The sequence below is a fragment of the Notamacropus eugenii genome, chromosome 1 (assembly GCF_028372415.1).
Source record: "Notamacropus eugenii isolate mMacEug1 chromosome 1, mMacEug1.pri_v2, whole genome shotgun sequence".
NCBI classification, from domain to species: domain Eukaryota; kingdom Metazoa; phylum Chordata; class Mammalia; order Diprotodontia; family Macropodidae; genus Notamacropus; species Notamacropus eugenii.
Genome location: NC_092872.1, coordinates 446,476,441 through 446,496,398, shown reverse-complemented (window position 1 = coordinate 446,496,398; position 19,958 = coordinate 446,476,441).

Sequence of the window (19,958 nt, the reverse complement as noted above, 5' to 3'; positions counted from 1 at the left end):
TGGGACACATGGTGCCCTAATGCCCAAAACAGGGAAATATAAAGCATAAAAACAAAACCATACACCAATATCATTAATGTGTACTGATGTAAGATAATAAGTAAAATATTAGCAAAGAAGATGTATATTCAAAAATTTATCATGACCAAGTTGGATTTATACCAAGAATTCAAAGATTAACATTAGAAACACTCTTAACATAAATAACATATGACTAATAAACTCTTTTTAAAAATTGTTTATTGTAGCAATAGATAAAAAAATTCAACAAAACATAGTACCTATTAGTGTTAAGGATACTAAAATGTATAAGAGTATAAGGACCTTTCCATAACATGATCCAAAATATGAATCTAAAATTAATTGCATCATTTGCAGTAAACACTAAAATATTTCCTATTAAGATTATGCATAGAAAAGATTGTTTGTTATCTCCAGTGCTACTTAACATAGTGCTAGAAATTCTGGGCATAGCAATGAGACAAGAAATAGAAATTGAAGAAAGAGACATAGGCCAAATTATCTCTATTTGTAGATGATAAATGAAGGAAAAAGAATTTATTAAGCACTTACCATGTTCCAGGCACTGTACTAAATGTTGGCATCACAAATCCAAAAGTGATACAATCCCTTCCTTCAAGAAGCAGTAGCAGGGAACAGCACCCTATGGCAGTAATAGCCAAGGAAAGAGGTTTTGGTCTGGATAGTCACAGGGATGGTGAGTGGGACAACAGAGATGTCAACTGAGGCACCTTTTCCAGAAGCATGGTAGTGTTGCTTTGATTACAGATCCCCAAGCAAGATGTAGAAATCTGGGGAGGAGAGAGGTTGCTCACAATAGTAGAATAGAAGGAGATCAAAGTGAAGAAGTGTGGTTGAGCCTGCCATTTAGAGAATCCTAGTGATTCAATAAAAAAAAAAATTAACCAAAGCAATCAATAGTTTCAGTATTAAGTAAAGTAGCAGGATGCAAAATGAATGCACAATATTATTAGTCTTTCTGTATATCACTAACAAAATCCGGAGGAAAAGATAGAAAAATTCAAAATAATTACAAAATAAATAAACCACCTCAGAATTAATCTACAGAGACATACTCAGGATTCATATAATTACAACTACAATGCATTATTTACAAAAATAAAGGAAGGTAAAAAAGTTAGGAATTAATTTTTCATGACTTGGCCATCTCAGTATAATAAAACGTCTCCCTCTACCATATTACCTAAATTAATTTAAGGATTTAATACTGTAGCAATCAAATTACCAAAGAACTACAAGACAAAATAATAACATTTATTTGGAGAAACAAAAGGTCAAGAATCTGTAGGGAAATAATGGAAAAAAATGCTAGAATGAAGAGTGTCTCGCATTCCCAAATCTCAAATTATACTGCAATGATTGGGTAGCATTTAAAAAGTTGAAGAGTACACACTACTACTGCTGTTGTTACTAATAATAATTGCTAACACTTATTATATAAGTCCTGCTATGTGTCAGGAACTCTGCTAAGCACCTTACAATTATCTCATTTGATCCTCACAACAACCCTGGGAGATAGGGGCTATTATTATAATTCTCATTTTATAGATAAGGAAACTGATGCAAACAGAAATTAAGTGAGTTGCCCAGGATTATACAGCTAGTAAGTGTCTGAGGCTGAATTTGAATGTAGGTATTCCTAACTCCATTCTCAGTGTTCTATCCACTACAGCACTTAGCTGTCACTACTATTACCTAATATTTTATACTGCTTCAGAGTTTGAGTTTTACCTTGCATTCAATGAATTGGCAAAGATGATAAAAATGGAAATAATGCTGAGAGGCTATGAGGAGTTAGACACACTAGGACGCTATTGGTGGAGCTGCAAATTGGTCCAACTATTCTAGAAATGAGTTTGAAATTATACAAGAATATTTACTGAACTGTTCATATCTTCTGATCTAGCAACCTTACCATTGGGCATATGTCCCAAGGAAGTCATCATCGTTATCATCATAATAGTAATTATGTAGTTCTTTATAGTTTGCAAGGCATTTGACATTTGTCATCTCAATTGATAAAAAAGATAACCTCACCATTTTTGGGAGCAAAAAAAATCCTGAAAACAACATTTATTCATAAATTAGGAAAGTGGTTGAGCATATTCTGGTATATACTCATAATAGAATATTTCTGTGCCATTAGAAACAAAGATGGGAAATTCAAAGAAACACAGGAGTCTTAAATAAACTGACATAGAATGAAGTAAACAGAATCAGGAGAACAATATACAGAATAACTAAAAAGGATGACCATTAAAAACTACCAAAAAAGCAACTGAACTCTGAATAAAATGAACTAACCAATACCAAATCCAGAGGCCAGATGACTGCAGATGTTGAATATGTCAGATGCCAAGAGCAGTTTTATTTGTCAGTTTTTCTTGACTACTTTTCTTTGTTTTCAGGAGTGTTCTAGGTGATGATAGAAGGAATATAAGGAAATATTGTGCTATAAAAAAATTAAGGTATTGATCATTTTTAAAAGAAAAGAAACAGAGATTCACATGATCTTGGAGTACTTGGCTTATCACTAGCCATTCTCTTGTGTTGTTACAGACATCAGAGTCAGTGATAGCCTACAGTACAAATCCCAACACAGTCTACCAAGGGAACACAGACAAGACATGTTCCTACTGATTCCTCTTCCCCAAAGGGTTTCAATCAGGCCCAAAACTCATACACAAAAATATCCTCAAGTCTACTGACCACATGCTTTTCTGATACTGATTCGTTACTAATTCTCTGTTGCTGATTTATAGTATCATTAACCACAGGTTTAAAAATGTTGATTGTGCCCTGCTCATGGATCATGGAACCAAGAAAAAAAATTCACACTCATTTGATCTAACTTCAGGGTTTATTGAATAATATACAAATTAGATAAGCATCGTTATATTAGGAAGGTATTAAGAAAGTACATACATTTCACTTTTTTACTTCTCACTAGGTTCCCTATTGATTTAGTTCAGGGAAATGAAGCAATATTTATCACATTTCTCAATATGTCAGCCCTATCTAGACCGAACTTGGCCACTGAATGGCCCCCAGACTTCAGGTGCTATGATATTTTTTACTGAGATAAATGAAGGGAGCTGGAGCTTCTTACAAATGCACTGATCTTAAAGTAAGCAGACCTTATGTATCTTTGAATACATCAGCCATGAGTAGTTCAGATAAGGCTAAACGCAGAAGTTAATAGAATTCCTTTGGGGGTCAAGGGCTATACTCATGGATAATCATCATTTTGAATTCTAAATCTATGATTCTCTTCTTCCCAGCGGAAGGGGCCTATACCACCCCATCCCTTACATATACAAGCTGCATTCATTCTCAGCATTGGTAGAAATGCTGGCACAGTCTTCTGCTGCCATGGTCACACCTGTTCCCTTCCTTCCTGCCCTCTAGCAGAATGTAATCTTCTTGAGAGCAGTACCTATTTATTTTGTTTTTGCCTTTGTATCCTCTGAACCAAGCACAGTGCTGGGGCATTATAGATGCTTAAGAAATATCCATGTAAATAATATTCATGTTCTCTGTATACAGAGAGTCCCCGCTATGTGAGAACTACCCAGAAGGCCTGAAAGAACCACCTGGAAAGTCAGTACCAGAAATTCCCCAATTTGACCTCTAAATACCTACTGTGTGCGGAGCACTGTGCTTGGCCCTGGGGAGAAGGAGGAAGACACAGTTTGGATAAGACATCATCCCTGACCTCAAGGACTCATTCTGTTAGAGAGGTATGAAATGCATACAGATAATTATAACATGCAATGCAGTGGAGCCTTTAGAACATGCCCAGATCACTGAACACAGAGATGCTCTGAGCCTCCTACCATATAGGTGAGAGTAGCCTCTTTTGATTGGCTACTTAATCGGGAACAAATTGTGTCTTTAATGAAACTGTGAGATAGTGCCTCTTTCTGGCTCACATTTTTTTCTCAAGAAATTATTTTTATTTTTTAAGTTATATGTGTACAACCATGTTAAACATTTCCACATTAGTCATGTTGGGAAGGAAGAATCGGAACAAAAGAGGAAAACCATAAGGATGAAAAAACAAAACAAACATGAAAATAATATGCTTCAATCTGCATTCAGGATGTGGACAGCATTTTCCATCATGAGTCTTTTGGACTTGTCTTAGATCTTTGTATTTGCTGAGAAGAGCTAAGTCTGTCATGGTTGATCATTGCATAGTTTTGCTGTTAGTATATACAGTGTTCTCCTGGTTCTGCTCACTTCACTCAGCATCAGTTCATGTAAGTCTTTCTAGGTTTTCCTGAAATCCATCTGGCTCACAATCTTTCTGGTTCCCTCTGTTCTGTGCAGAGGGCAAAGATCACAATTCACCCACAATGGGGTAAAGAGAGGAAGGACTTCCTTCCTCTTCCCTCCCTCTCTTTTACTCCATATCCCAGAAATGAGCCTGGAGGTGTTTCTGTTCATTGTCTTTTCTCCTCACTTTCAGATGCTGTCAGTGATCCCCACCAGACCCAGGAGTTTGAGCCACAGTGACCTGAGTCAGTATCACAGGAGGTATTACAGTCAGCCAGCTGAACAGAGAAGCCCTGAGAAGCCAGAGTGCCTGAGACTCAAGCCCAAGGAGGGTTTTAGGCTTGGCATTGTGAGTAAAGGAACTGAATTAAGCTATGAACCTAATAATCCACATCCCCAAGGATTGGGGTGGTGCTGGTGGTGGTGGTGTGGGGAGAAGGAGATAATGCCTTTCATGTAATAAAGGAGGAAGTTTGTTATATTTTGAAAGTAAATATTTCTTTTTAAGAGCTAATTTGATGGTTAGTAACTAAATGGAACTGGAGAGCAGTGTACCCCCCCCCCTATACTTTGGGGGAATGTCTTTGGTGGGGGCTAGAGTCATTTGTAGAATGTCTAGGAACCCCAAACCCCCTAAAGGATACTGGAGAACCCTGAGAATGGAATGAAATGTAACCTATCTGGCTTTCCAGGAAGTAAGGCCCACTGTAGTTTGATGTCTATACATCTTACCCTGAAAGATCTTAGAGAAATTTGGAAGGTGTTTTTTTTTAGTCTGTAAATGATGTTGATTTTTTTCTCCTTGGTGAATGTTCCTCCATAAGTAATTTTCATTTTTTGTATTTTGCTAATTTTTCATTTTGTTGAATGCTTGACTGCTAAGTATTGATCCTTTTGTATGATTAAATTCTATATAAGTATTCAGGTCCCAATGATTTAATTTTGCAAATTTTCATTTCTTGATTGTTTGACTATTTGAATACTGACATTTCTTGTATTATTGAATTCTATATAAGTATTGATGTACTATTGTATACTGATACTGTTCTGTGTGACTGAATTCTGTATACAAATGGATGTTCAATTTAATGTGATAAATCTGGAATCAGTAAATGACTAGTAGAAATTTTCATATTCTCTTTGCATTTAAATAGATCTAGATTGCTTGCCTTATATGAAAGCAAAATGCTCTCCATCTTCATAGGGTGAGAAATCCTGTGCCTAAAATCCATAAATACCTGTTATTCTTTGCCACACCTCTAAATAAGCCTACTTATCTTCTTGTCCTGATTACTCTGGCAGTAGCAAGGCTCCATGGGGGAATATGGGGTGCCCTTTGGGATAAGGGGAACAGACAAAATTGCCTGCACTTTTATGACAACCACCTATACTAAAGGGACTGCTAGAGAACACTGATGTGCCCTGTGTAGACAGGAACACTTTGTGCAGATCCCAGTTGGATGGCCTTATACACTGAGGGACTCGTTGGAAGAGCTTCCACTTGACAGTTTCTTATTTGAGAAAGGTGTCACAGGGGATGGAACCAAGACTACAGAGTGAAAGCAGGGACCCACCTGAGCTCTCTCACAAATTCTTTTAGATAACTTTTAAAAGTCAATTTAAACAAATTTGAGGGTGGCAGAATTCATGAGGAGACAGGGTATAGCAGATTTCCAGCCTAAGAGAAACTGGAAGATCGACTGGAAGGACCTGTTGCACTGGGCTATGAGAACACAGAGCATGCCAGTCTATACCCTACAGAGTGGGAGACAGTGATCTTGCCTGAATCATGGTTGCAGTGAGGATTCTCAAACCTCTCAGCACAGGACAGGATTCTGGCAGAGCTGGGTGAGAGGACCTGAGGCAACTGCAGCAGCTACTCCTGGAGTGAACAGCCCACAGACTGAACATTTGAAAGTCACCTACTTGAACTTCCAGGATCAAAGATGGTGGAGTACACTGTAAGTGCTCTCATTCCCCCTTGTTGACCTTGAAAAATCTTGGAATAGGGGATCCAGCAGAAGGGATCCAGCAGTCTTCTAGCTCAGGAGGCTAGGGAGATCTCCAGGAAGGGTCACTCCTTCTTTGGCTGAAGGGGACCAGGGCAGGCCCAGAGGTATCCAGCAAGCCACGCCTCAGTGGATCAACAGGAGATCCTGAACCCCAGAGGAGTGGACCTGGCAAGCACCAACATCAGGATTTCAGGTGTGCCTTCACACAGCTGGGGAATCCACAGAAACAAACATGGACCTTCGTCCACCAGTGACTGTGTTCTAGCCCAGCCCTAGGGGAGGAGCAGACCTCCAGTGGCCAGACCATACCTCCCCCACAACTCACACTGCAAGTTTCAGTGTAACCCTGGGGAAACTCAGAAAGACTTCACCTGGTCTTGACTTTGGCACACAACAGCTAGCTCCAGCTCAGCACCAGGTGAGCTGCAGCATTATATAGCTTCTAGCAGACAGAACCAGAGGCCACAGCACACAAAACCAATAACCAGGCCCATAGCCACAAGGACATGAAGCATGGGACAGAGGCCTGTGCCCCAGAAGCAGAGATCTACTTTAAAAGCCAGGAAAAAATAAATCACAATGAACAAAAGCAAACTAGAAAAGCAAAGACCATAAAATCCTACTATGGGGAAAAGGAAGATCAAAATACGAATTCAGAAGATGATAGCATTGACATTATACCCATAGCTGAAACCTCAAAAGGGAATATAGACTGGTCTGAAGCCCAAAAAAACATCCTTGGAAGAGCTCAAGGAAGATTTCAAAAGCCAAATGAGAGAGGCAGAAGAAAAAAAATGACCAATTCTTCTAAAAATAAAATGGAAAAAATATTCTCTGAAGAAAACAAATCTTTAAAAAGTAAAATTGGTCAAATGGACAAAGAAGTATAAAACCTAACTGGAGAAAATAACTCCTTGAAAAGCAAAATTGGCCAAATGGATAAGGAGATACAAAAGCTAACTGAAGAAAACAATTCATTAAAAATTAGAATTGGACAAGGAGAAAGGAGTCACAGACACTGTGACCCATATCCCTATGGGAAGAACTCCATGTAGTTTGGAAAACTCAGTGTGGACTAAGTTTCTGTTCTATGTGAGAATAAGTTTTCCTTGTCTTTGCTCTTTCTTTTGCGTGTTGGTTGAGAAAAGCCCTGTAAGGCTAAGCAAGCATAAATATTTGGTGAACTTTTTGAAATGTTGCTTATTTTTGTAAATCTGAAAGACTTAGCATTTGGGGATAATTGTGATTTTCATTTGTACATGTAGAATGGCATGTGATCATTTACATTGGTTGTATTGAGACTTTACGCATGATACTGGGGAAACAAGTGAATGAAAATTGCTTATATCTCCTCAGAGATCATAAAGAACCATTCTGAATCTGGGGCAAGAATTGTTGTAAAAAAACAAGACAAAACTGAACAAGTGAGAAGGGAAGGACTTCCTATCCTTGCTCTCCCTCTCTTTTACCCAAGTTCTGAGAAATGTGTGTAGATGTGTTTGTGTTTTTTCTTTGTCATTTGTCCTTCTCAGTTTCAGGTGCTAGCATTACTCTCTGCTGGATCAGAGAGTTCAAGCCATGGTGACCCTGGAGTCAAGACTGCAGATAGGGTGCCTGTCAGTATGGCATGGAAACCCCTGGAAGCCACGGTGTCTGGGACTCAAGTCTAAGGAGAGATTTGGACTTGGAACTGGGACTCTGCTAAGCTACTAATCTAATCCCCTTTCCTTCCCCAGAGTATGAGATGGTATAAAGAGGGGGTAGATTATGCCCCATGTGGTAGGGGATGCAGAGCACCTCCACATTAGGCAATCTAGACATGGTCCAAAGACCCCATTACAGGCACATTAGAGAATGCAAACAAAGTACTTTGTGAGACTGAAGGGAAAGGGAACATTTCCTAGAGAGGGTGATACTTTAGTTGGATTTTAAAGAATGAGAAGCAATTGAGCAGGCTGAAATGAGACATAGCTGTTGCTTAATAAATACTAGTTGAATGGTTATTCTCAGCAATATAGTGATCCAATACAGCTCTGAAGGACTTATGATGAAAAATGCTATCCATCCCCAAAGAAGTGATAGTTTCTGAATACAGATTGAAGCATATTTTTTTTTACATTCTTTATTTTTCTTGATTTTTTTGTCTATGTCTTCTTTCACAACAAGACTATTATGGAAATGTTTTGCATGACTAGACGTATAACCAATACCAAATTGCTTGCCTTCTCAATGCGGGGGAAGGGAGGAAGGGAGAGAATTTGGAACTCAAAATTTTAAAAAGGAATGTTAAAAATTGTTTTGACATGTAACTGGGGAAAAATAAAATACTAAATAAAGCATAAAAATGTTAGTTGAGTTTAGTTGAATTATTTATATTTCTTCATGCCCGTACAGTCATGGAGAGTGGAATTTGATGTGCAGGCATGACTACAGCTAACTGGGTACGTGTTGGAGGCAGGGAGGCTTGGGTTGAAGCTGTCCTGGCCTCTAATGATAGTGTAATGCTGTGGTAAAGGTCAGGACACCAGATTCAAGTCCCAGCTTTGCTAAGAGGTAGCAGTGACTTTTAGGTAAGTGCCTTTATCAGCGTGAGTTAGAGTTTCCAAGTTTCCAAAATCAAGAAATTGGACCAGAAGACCTCAAAGACTTCTGACTCTATCAGCTATGAACTTCTGTCCCCTGAGTCCCTGAGGTTCTTTTAGAAGGCTGCAAGCCAAGGATTTCCAACCATTGGTTGCAGAATTTTTGTTACCCAAAGCTCTTACTTCAATGAAAGACCACATTTTGGAATGAAGAGATCTGCTTCTGTTTTTATTTCCGGTTCTGGAACCTACTAATAGTGTGATTCTAGGCAAGGCAAGTCCCTTCTCAGAGCCTCAGTTCCCTCATCTATAAAATGGGCCAATAATACTTGAGGGGTTGTGCAGTAGTTAGAGAGATATCCTATGGACAGTTTTCACCCCCTGATAAATATTGGCTGTGCAACTCAAGGATCATAGACCTAGAGTGAAGGGACTCCAGAGACAATTTTGTCCAATCTTATCATTTTGTGGATGAGTCAACAAAGCCAGAGAGATTGAGTGGTTAGCCAAAGGTTACATAGTCAGCAAGCATCAATGACAGGAGCTGAACTCTGGTTCTTTAATTCCAGAACCAGTATTCATTCCGTTGTATTAGCTTCCTGAACCCATTATTTAACTTACCAGTTTGTCCAGGCAATTCTAAGGCTCTGAGTTGTATAGCAAGTGTTCCTCTGTGCATTGATAGGAGTTTCCCCAGTGGGAGTTCCTATGCCAATGAAATCACAGTTCCAGTCAATATTTATCCACCTATTTCACTGTGCTGTTTTGAACAAAGTACTTTGGGTTTTTTTTTTAATTTAGTATTTTATTTTTCCCCATTTACATGTAAAAACAATTTTCAATATTCATTTTTAAGACTTTAAGTTTCAAATCCTCTCCTTTTCTCCTTCCCTACCCCTGACCATTGAGAAGGCTAGCAATTTGATATAGGTTTTTAATGCATAGTCATGCAAGACATTTCCATCATGTTGTGAAAGAAAACATAGACCCCCCCCCAAAAAAAAGCCATCAAGAAAAATAAAGAATGTAAAAAAAAGAACACTTCAGCCTGTATTCAGAAACTATCAGTTCTTTGTCGGGATGGATAGCATTTTTCATCATAAATCCTTCAGAGTTATCTTGGATCATTGTTTTGCTGAGAATAGCTAAGTCATTCACAGCTGCTATCTTACAATATTGCTATTACTTTGTACGCAGTACATTTCACTTTTCGTTGGCTCATGCAAGTCTCTCCAGGTTTTTCCAAAAGCATCTCACTCATCATTTCCCATAGCATAGTAGTATTCCATCACAACCACATACCAAAACTTGTTCAACCATTCCCTCAATTATCCAATTTTTTACCACAACAAAAAGAGTTGCTATAAATATTTTTGTACATGTTGGTCCTTTTCCTTTTTTTTAAAATCTTTTTTTGGAATACAGACCTAGTATGGCTAGGTCAAAGGGTATACTTGGTTTTGTAGTGCTTTGGGCATAGTTCCAAATTGCTCTACAGAAAGATCGAATCAATTCACAACTCCACCAACAGTGCATTAATGCCCCGTCTTCCCCACATCCTTTCCATCATTTGTCATTTTCCTTTTTTTGTCCTATTAGCCAATCTAATTGGTATGAAGTTATACCTTAGAATTATTTTAATTTTCATGTACCCCAATCAATAGTGAGCTAGAGCATTTTTTCATATGGCTATAGATAGCTTTGGCTACTTCATCTGAAAACTATTCATATATTTTGATCACTTGTCAATTAGGGAGTGGCTCTTACTTTTATAAATTTGACTCAGTTCTTTATATATTTGAGAAATGAGGCCTTTATAAAAGAAACTTGCTTCGATTTTTTTCACAGTTACTATTACTGTTATTTCTCTCCTCCTATTTCCTCTTCCTGTTTATTCTATTCTCCCTCCTTTTACCCTGTCCCTCCTCAAACTTGTTTTAATTCTGACTATCCCCTCCCCGAATCTGCCTTTCTTTCTATAACCTTTCACCCTTCTCTTATCTCATTCCCCTCCTACCTGAGGAAAGTACTTTGTAAGGGGTTCCCCGGGCATATATTATTGAAGTGAGATTTTTTTTTTTTATCATTGTAACATTGTGATACAATAATTAACTCATTTTAAGGATGGGGGCATATGGCCCTAAAGTTATTTTGGTTCCCTCCTCTCTGGCTTTAGAAAGTTTATTTTAGAGGAAAAATGCTGAATTTAACTACAATCTTTCTCAGCCCCTAGTTTGGAAAATCCACAACAGTTAGGCAGAGGTTGGGCTCTCCCTAATTTCACACATTCACACACATATGTGTATATATGTATGTATGTATATATAGCATATATGTATATACATGTACACACATACATACATATACACACATTAGATTATGTTATAGAATCTATCAATAGATAGGAATCAGGAAGGGAAGTCGGGGAAAGAACTGACCTTTTCTTGGGACTTCCCTCAGCCTTCCCTCAGGACCTCTTCTCCCAGATGCCAATAGAGCCAGTGACTCTTTTCACTGTCTCCCTTCTCTGCCATGGCTCAGTCCTCCCTTTGCTTCATTACTGCTCCAACCTCTGGAATTCAGATGTTTAGAGTCTATTTTCTCCTGGTTCTGATATAATTTCTCCTTTATATACAAATTGCTTGGGGCAACTTTGGGGGCATCGTGGGGGTGGAGGTAGGGGTGGGTGGACCCAAGATAGTAGAATAGAGAAAGCACTCAGCTGAGCTCTCTTAACATTTCCCTCCAAGCAACTTTAAAATAATGCTTCAAATCAAATTCTGGAGAGACAAAGTCAACAAGAGGTCAAAGTGAGACATTCTTCCAAGACTACTTAGGAGGTCAGAAAGAGAGATCTGTGACACAGAGGTGGAGGTTGGCCTGAAGTCCACATGGATGAAATACTAGTGGTGGGACCAGGTAGTGGTGACAGAAGCAGCAGCATCAGGAACTCTCAAGCCAGAGACAGGAAGGGTACTTGGCAACTGGTCAGAAAAAAGACTATAGGAGACCCCTATGGTAGCACTGGATATAAGTCCAGATACCTCTTGGTAACTCTATTACCGATAACCACTTCTGGGTAGAGAAGAACACTTTTGGTCAAGAGGGAGCAGAAGCCCTGAAGGGTAGTATTACTTTTGGTCACAAGGGATAAGGGATCCTGAGGAACTGTATCATTTCTGGTCCCAAGGGATCAGGGGTTCTTCCTGGGTAAGCATTGGAGTGCAGACCAGGAGAGCAGTAACCACACCTCTCCCCAGATAATATCACCTTTGAAGCACTGAAAACTCCAAACTCCAAGAATTAGCTCTGAAAACAGCAGTAAAAAAAAAAAAAAAAGCCTGAAGCTTGAGACAATGCTACCCCTGCCCCTACACCAGGAACAGCCTAACTTTAACATAAAGTTCAGAGTCAAGCAATAGGGTGAAAAAAGTGTGCAAGCAACAACAACAAAAAGAACCCGACCATAAAAACTACTATGGTAACAGAAAGATCAAGATGCAAACTTAGTCAAAGACAACGAAGTTAAAATAGCTACAAGAAACGCTTCAAAGAAAAAATGTGAATTAAACACAGACCAAGAATAATTTCTTAGAAGAGCTAAGTTTTTGGTTTTCAAAATTAAATAAAAGTGGTAGAGGAAAAATTAGGAAAAGAAATGAAAGAAAATGAAAAAAAGATGAAAAATAAACAACAACTTAGTAAAAGAAAATAACGTTAAAACTCAGAATTGGCCAAATGGATAAAAGATGTATGAAAATTCAAAATAACTCCATAAAAAGTAGAATTGGACAAACAGAAAAAGGGTTAAAAAATTCAATGAAGAAAATAATTTATTACAATTAGAAGTGGGCAAATGGAAGCTAGTGATTCTATGAGACATCCTGGAACAATAAAACAAAGTCAAAACAATGAAAAAATAAAAGAAAATGTGAAATACCTCATCAGAAAAACAACTAACCTGGAAAACAGATTGAGGAGAAATAATTTACAAATTATTGAACCACCTAAAACTCTTGATCAAAGAAAGAGCTTAATTCAAGAAATTATCAAAGAAAACTTCCATGATAACCTAGAAACAGAAAGTAAAATAGAAAGTGAGAGAGAATAACAATAATGAGACAACATTCCAGTATTTTTGGGATACAATCAAAACATTATTTGGGGGGAAATTTATATCTCTAAAAGCGAACATCAATAAAAGAGAGAAGGAACAGATCAATAAATTGGGCATGCAACTAAAAAATAAATTAGAAAGAGAACAAATTAAAAGTTTCCAATTAAAGACCAAAATGTAAATCCTGAAAATCAAAGGCGAGATTAATAAAATTAAAAAGTAAAAAAACTGAACTAATAAATAAAACTAGGAGCTAGTTTTATGAAAAAAAAAATCTTATAAAATAGAGAAACCATTGATTAATTTGATTTTAAAAAGGAAAGAAGAAAACCAAATTTCCAGTAGCAAAAATGAAATGAGTGAATGCACCACTAAGGAGTTGAAATTAAAGCAACTATTAGGAGTTATATTGCCCAATTACATGACAATAAAACTGACAATTTAAGTGAAATGGATGAATATTTGTAAAAATATAAATGGCCCAGTTTAATAGAAGAGGAAATTGAATACTTATATTATCCAATCTTAGAAAAAGAAATTGAACTATTAAAAATAAGATTTCCTTCAGAAAAAGCCCAGGATCAGATGAATTGACAAGTGAATCCTATCAAACATTTAAGGAACAATTAATCCCAACACTATGCAAACTATTTGAAAAAATAGGTAAAAAAAGGAGTCCTACCAAATTCTTTTTATTACATAAGTATGTTTTTATACCTAAACCAGGAAGAACAAAAATAGAGAAAGTCTAGACCATTTTTCTTAACGAATATTAATGCAAATATTTTACATAAAATGCTAGCAAGGAGATTATAGCAATACATCACAAATATGATAAACTATGACTAGGTGGGATTTATACCAGGAATGCAGGGGATTGGTTGAATATTAGGAAAAGTACCTGTATATCAGTAACAAAAACAACAAGAATCATATCATTATCTCAATAGATACAGAAAAGCATTTGACAAAATAAAAGACCCATTCCTATTAAAAGCACTAGGAAGCATAGGAATAAATGGAGACTAAGCAATATCTATCTAAAACCAAGAGTAGACATTACATGTAACAGAGATGAATTGGAAGCCTTCTCAATGAGATCAGGGGTGAAAGAAGGATGTCCACTATTACCAATATTATTCAATATCATACCAGAAATGCTAGCTATAGCAATAAGATAAAAAAAATAAATTGGAGGAATAAAAATAAGAAATGAAGAAATAAAACTCTCATTCCTTACAGATGATATGAAGGTATAATTAGATGACTCTAGAGAATCTATTAAAAACTAGTTGAAAAAAATTAACTTCAGCAAAGTTACAGGTTATAAAATAAACCCACATAAATAAAAAGATTTCTAAAGCAATAAAACTCAGCAGGAAGAGATAGAAAAAGGAGTGCCATTTAAAAATAACTGCAGGCAATATAAAAACCTGGGAATCTACTTGCCATAATAAACCCAGGGATTATATGAACACAATTACAAAACACTTCACACAGATAATGAGAGATCTGAATAATTAGAAAAATATTAGTTGCTCATGAGTAAGTGGAGCCAATAATTTTACCAAAGTTAATTTACTTATTAGTACCATGTTGATCAAACTACCAAAGAATTAGTTTGTAGAGCTAGACAAAACAACAAATTTCATCTGGAAGAACAAATAGTCAAAAATATTAAGGGAATCAGTAGAATAAAATGTGAAGGAAGGCAGCCTAGTAGTTCCAGATCTCATACTATCTTGCATAGTGGTAATCATCAAAACAATCTGGTACTGATTAAAAAAATAAAGGTGTGGATCAGTTGAATAGATTAAGTACACAATATATAGTAGTAAATGATCATAGTAATCCAGTGTTTGATAAACTCAATGATCTAGGCTTGTGGGGTAAGAATTCAACATTTGACAAAAATTGCTGGGAAAACTAGAAATCAGTTTGGCAGAATCTAGGCATACACCATAATTTCACACCATAGACCAATATAAGGTCAAAATTGATAAATGTTTTAGAAATGAAGGGTGTTATCATAAATAAATTAGGGGAGTATGGAAAAAGGTACTTGCCAGACCTATGGATAAGGGAAGAGATTTTGGCCAAACAGACCAAACTAATGCAGCAAAAATTAGAAAGAAAAGAGGAAACTGGGAGGGGGGAAGAGATTTATAGTAAGTTTCTCTGACAAAGCCCTTGTTTCTAAAAAAAATAAGGAATTGAGTGAAATTTATAAAAATAAGAGCCATTTCCCAGGTCATAAATGGCCAAAGAATATGAACAGTTTTCAGAAGAAGAAATCAAAGCCAATAGTCACATTAAAAAAATGCTCTAAATCACTACTAATTACAGAAATGCAAATTAAAACAACTCTGAGATACCACCTCACACCTGTCAGATTGGTTAGCATGACAGAAAAGGAAAATGACAAATACTGAAGAGGATGTGGAAAAGTTGGTACACTAATATATTGTTGCTGGAGTTGTGAACTAGTCCAACCATTCTGGAGAACAATTTGAAGCTACATTCAAACTGCTAGAAAACTGTGCATATCCTTTGACCTAGCAATAACACTACTATATATCCCAAAGTATATTCCAAAGTGATTAAAGAAAAGGAGAAAGGATTTATTTGTACAAAAGTATTTATAGCAGATCTTTTTGTGGTGGCATAGAACTGGAAATTTAGGGGATGCCCATCAATTGGTGACTGGTTGAACAAGTTGTGGCATATGGTTGTAATGCAATAGTATTGTGCTATAAGAAATGATGAGCAGAATGGTTTCAGAAAAACCTGGGAGGGCTTATATGAACTGATACAAAGTGAAGTGAGCAGAACCAGTAGAACATTGTACATAGTAACAGCATTTATTGTAAGGATGATCAGCTGTGAATGGCTTAGCTAGAATAATCAGGACTATAATCCAAGACAGCACCAAAGGTACTATGAAAAAATGCTATACATCTCGAGAGAGAGAGAACTGATAAATTCTGAATGTAGATTGAAGTATACAATTTTTACTTTATTTTTCTGGTTTTTGTCTGAGTTTTTTTTGCAATATGGCTAATATGGAAATGTGTTTTATCTGACTTCACATGTATAATTGATATCAAATTGCCTGCCTTCTCAAGGAGGGAGAAGGGATGGGAGGGGGTAAGAGAATTTGAAACTCAAAATTTAAAAAAGATTGTCAAAAATTTTTTATACATAATTGGGAAGTATTAAATGAAATTAATAAAAGTAAATATTAAAAATGACCCAGTCTCTCACATTAGTTTTCATTGATTTAAGGAGATATATAAGCCCTGATCACACTCAGTTCTTACTGAGGCAATCAAAAGTGTTCTCATCAAAGCAAGAACCAAATGGGAATGGTTTCAACCACAGTCTTGTACTACTCTTATAAGTCTTACTTCTTGCTCTTTTCTTCCTTCCTGGGTTATCAAATACTGCTATAAACAGCCTCCTGCTGTCAAGTCTCCAAACCAGAGAGTCACTAGAGAAGAAATCTTTAGAGTCAGAAGTGGCATTGTGTATTAGTCTTTGACTTGGAGGCAGAAGATATAAATTCCATTCCCTGCTTTTATTACTACTTGTTGAACCTTAGACAGGTAATTTCCCTGTACTGAGTCTACTTGGGTTTAATTTGGTGGGTGGCTGGGCAGGAAGGGCTAACCTCATCTATATAGACAATTCCCAATGAGGAAACTTCCTTGACCAATGCTGATCATCTTCTATTTTGCAACTTTCAGTCTTAAAGAGATACTTGAGATACTAAAGAAGTTAAAAGAATTGCCAGGGTCATATAGTCAATTTGTGTCAGAAATGGACCTTGAACAAAACAGACCTCGGCTTCAGTTTACTCATTTGCAAGCTGGATATGATTGGATCAAAACTCTAGAACTAGAAGGGACAATAAAAACAATCTTTCATAACTTGTTGTGAAATAACAGACGCAAAGCATTTTGTAGACTGCAAAATACTGTGGGAATGCCAGCTAGCATAACTATTCAATCAAGCTACAGGGCATCCTGAAAAGTGAAGTGCCCTTAGCCATATCTAGTGCTATGTGGAAGCAACTGATGGTGGGCTGGGCATCAGTTTCTCATTTTTATTCCCTTTACATGTATAGCCCATAAGCGATTGCACTGGCTAGTTGGGTTCCTAGAAGGCAGCTTGATTTCCCTATCAGGGTTCTAAGTATAACCTTAAGGGGTCTTTCTAATATTATTAGATTTAGCCTCCATTCTGGTGTGTTCTGCCCAGTAATATCACCAGTATTTACTGTCCCAATATTGGTTAGATAATTAGTATCAATTTCATTTTACAAAGGCATATTTATCAAAAAGATAAATAAAAAAGCAAAATACAAAACGATCACCTAATTTGGGAATACACACTCCCTGGGGGGAATGGGTTCAGATATAAAGATGTTGCAAAGTATTTATCCTTCCAAGCATGACCAGTGGATGAATTCACTCCTTTTTTTTTTGTAGGACATAACATCTTTGTAAGACACTGGTTGCTATTGAGCCATTGCTGGACTTGCTCCTGAGTCCCCTATGGACTATAATTTGCCAAGGACTTCCATCACAGGACCCTCTGCTTCTCTACCCTCATGAAGTCATACAAGTTCCTTCATCGAAGGGAAAAAGACACAAGAAGTAGGTGGCCCCATCCAAGGCACAGGTTGGCCTAAAAGGCCACAATTTAATAGGCCAGCCTGATTGGGGAGAGGGGGAGGCAATGGGGAAAAAAGATACTTCCCTCCTACTGGCTTTCCAGAACTCAGAGAATCATTCTTATAGTCATATAGGCTCATCAAACATCCACATGGGTTTCTTGTACAAGCTCCTAGAATTGAGCCCACATTGGCCAGTTCTCTGTTATACTTATGTATAGTTCATTTAAGTTTCTAAAATGCTTTCCCCATGTTTTGTGAAATAGGTAGAGTGGATTTTATAATTCCAATTTCACAGATGGGGAGAATAAGGGCAAGAGAGAAGTGACTTCCCTTAGGTCACATAGCTATTGTATAATGATCATCATTTTCATAGTTCCCATTTCTATAGTGCTTTAACATTTATGAAGTGTTCCCCTCACAGTAATTGTATGTGTGTGTGAGTGTGTGTGTGTGTGTGTGTGTGTGTGTGTGTGTGAGAGAGAGAGAGAGAGAGAGAGAGAGAGAGAGAGAGAGAGAGAGAGAGAGAGAGCATGAGAGAGAGAGAAGAGAGGGTGCTTGAAATCAAAAGAACACATGTGACTTAGGATCACTGATCTGAGCTGAAAGGGACATTGGAGATCATTTACACCAATCCCTTCATTTTACACAGGAAAAACTTAGGGAGTTTGGTACATCAGGGAATCATAGACTATAGAATATTAGTTCTAGAAGGTGTCCTAGGGACATAGAATGTTGGAACATGGAACAGAAAATATTAGAATATGGCATGCAGAATTTTAAAGCATAAAATATTAGAATTGGAAAACACCTTAGAGATCATCTGGTCCAACACTCTGATTTTACAGAGTAGGAAGCTGATACCCAGAGAGAAGTGACTTACCTAATGTTACATGATGACTTAGTAACAGAGATACATTTCAAACTCAAGTCTTTTGCCTCTAAGTTGAGGGCTTTTATTGATATACCAGGATGATACTCTCACAATTACATTGTGCTTTTTTCAAAAGACAGAGTCACATAAGTGGAAAACTAATGACTCTGGAGTTATTGAGAAGCCAGCTTTCTGCCATACAATGAAAAGCAAGAGGACTTGACAAGGAATTGTGGGAAGCACAGAGCCTGGGAGCTATGCTGCAGATATACTAATTTGTGCACAAGAAAGCTACACAGGTTTGTTATGTCTATTTATATCTGGAGAGAGAGAGAGAGAGAGAGAGAGAGAGAGAGAGAGAGAGAGAGAGAGAGAGAGAGAGAGAGAGAGAGAGAGAGATCCATTGTTGCCCTAGCAACTAGTGCACTGTGCACTAACTAGTAGGACTGTGAATAGGAAGTGGTACACAATTTTCCCCACACTACATCTCCCCCCACTCCAAAATATGACCACATATGCCTGTCCTTACAGAGGATTGGGGAGACTCTTCCAAAATCTTTTGTCCCAGACTGCACTGATGGCCAGTTTTCCAGAGAAACTAGTTAGCAGGATGAAAGGCATGAAGTTAGCTTCAATGATCCCTCCTCCAGGAAGCCTCCTCTGGTCTAAACCCCCACCCCAAGGAAATGAACTTTCCTTTCTTTTACCTCAGAGAGAACTTTGCCCTTCTGTAATGAATGTACAATATCATGTATCATAGTTTACTTATATATTTGTGCTCCTCACTCTCCCACGCCATAGCCACATTCTATCTCTACAATATCTCTCTTTCATACCCTTCTCTTCACTCACACAAACATCCTATCTCAGGCTCTATCAACTCTTCTTGGACTATCAATTAATAATAACCATTCATTAAGTCTGGGGATACAAAGACAAAAGTGAACATCCTACTCCATTTTGCATCTGCTTCTCTGCCTGATTTCAACTCCACAGAACAAGATGCCCTTTCCAGGTAAAACTTATTTCCTCTAATCTTATCACCAAGCTATTAACTTGATTGACACCACTTCTCCAAGCCTTCTCTCCCCTCTGACTGAAAGGCTAGAAGGTGGAGTACCAAGCTCCTTCCAATGCCTTCCTTTATAGAAAATGGAAGCTGGAAGATTTTCGCTCATTCTGCTCTGTATCTATTACTCTGCCTGGTTTCAAATCCAAGAACAAGATGCCCCTGTGCCAGGCACCCCCTGGTGGCCATCCAGCTAAACTAGATCACTATCCATTTATTGTTCTAATGTTTCTGTCTCCCTTCTCTGTGCCTTTACTGACACCATCCCACATGCTTAAAATAAATATCCCTCCCATCTGTTTAAGTCCT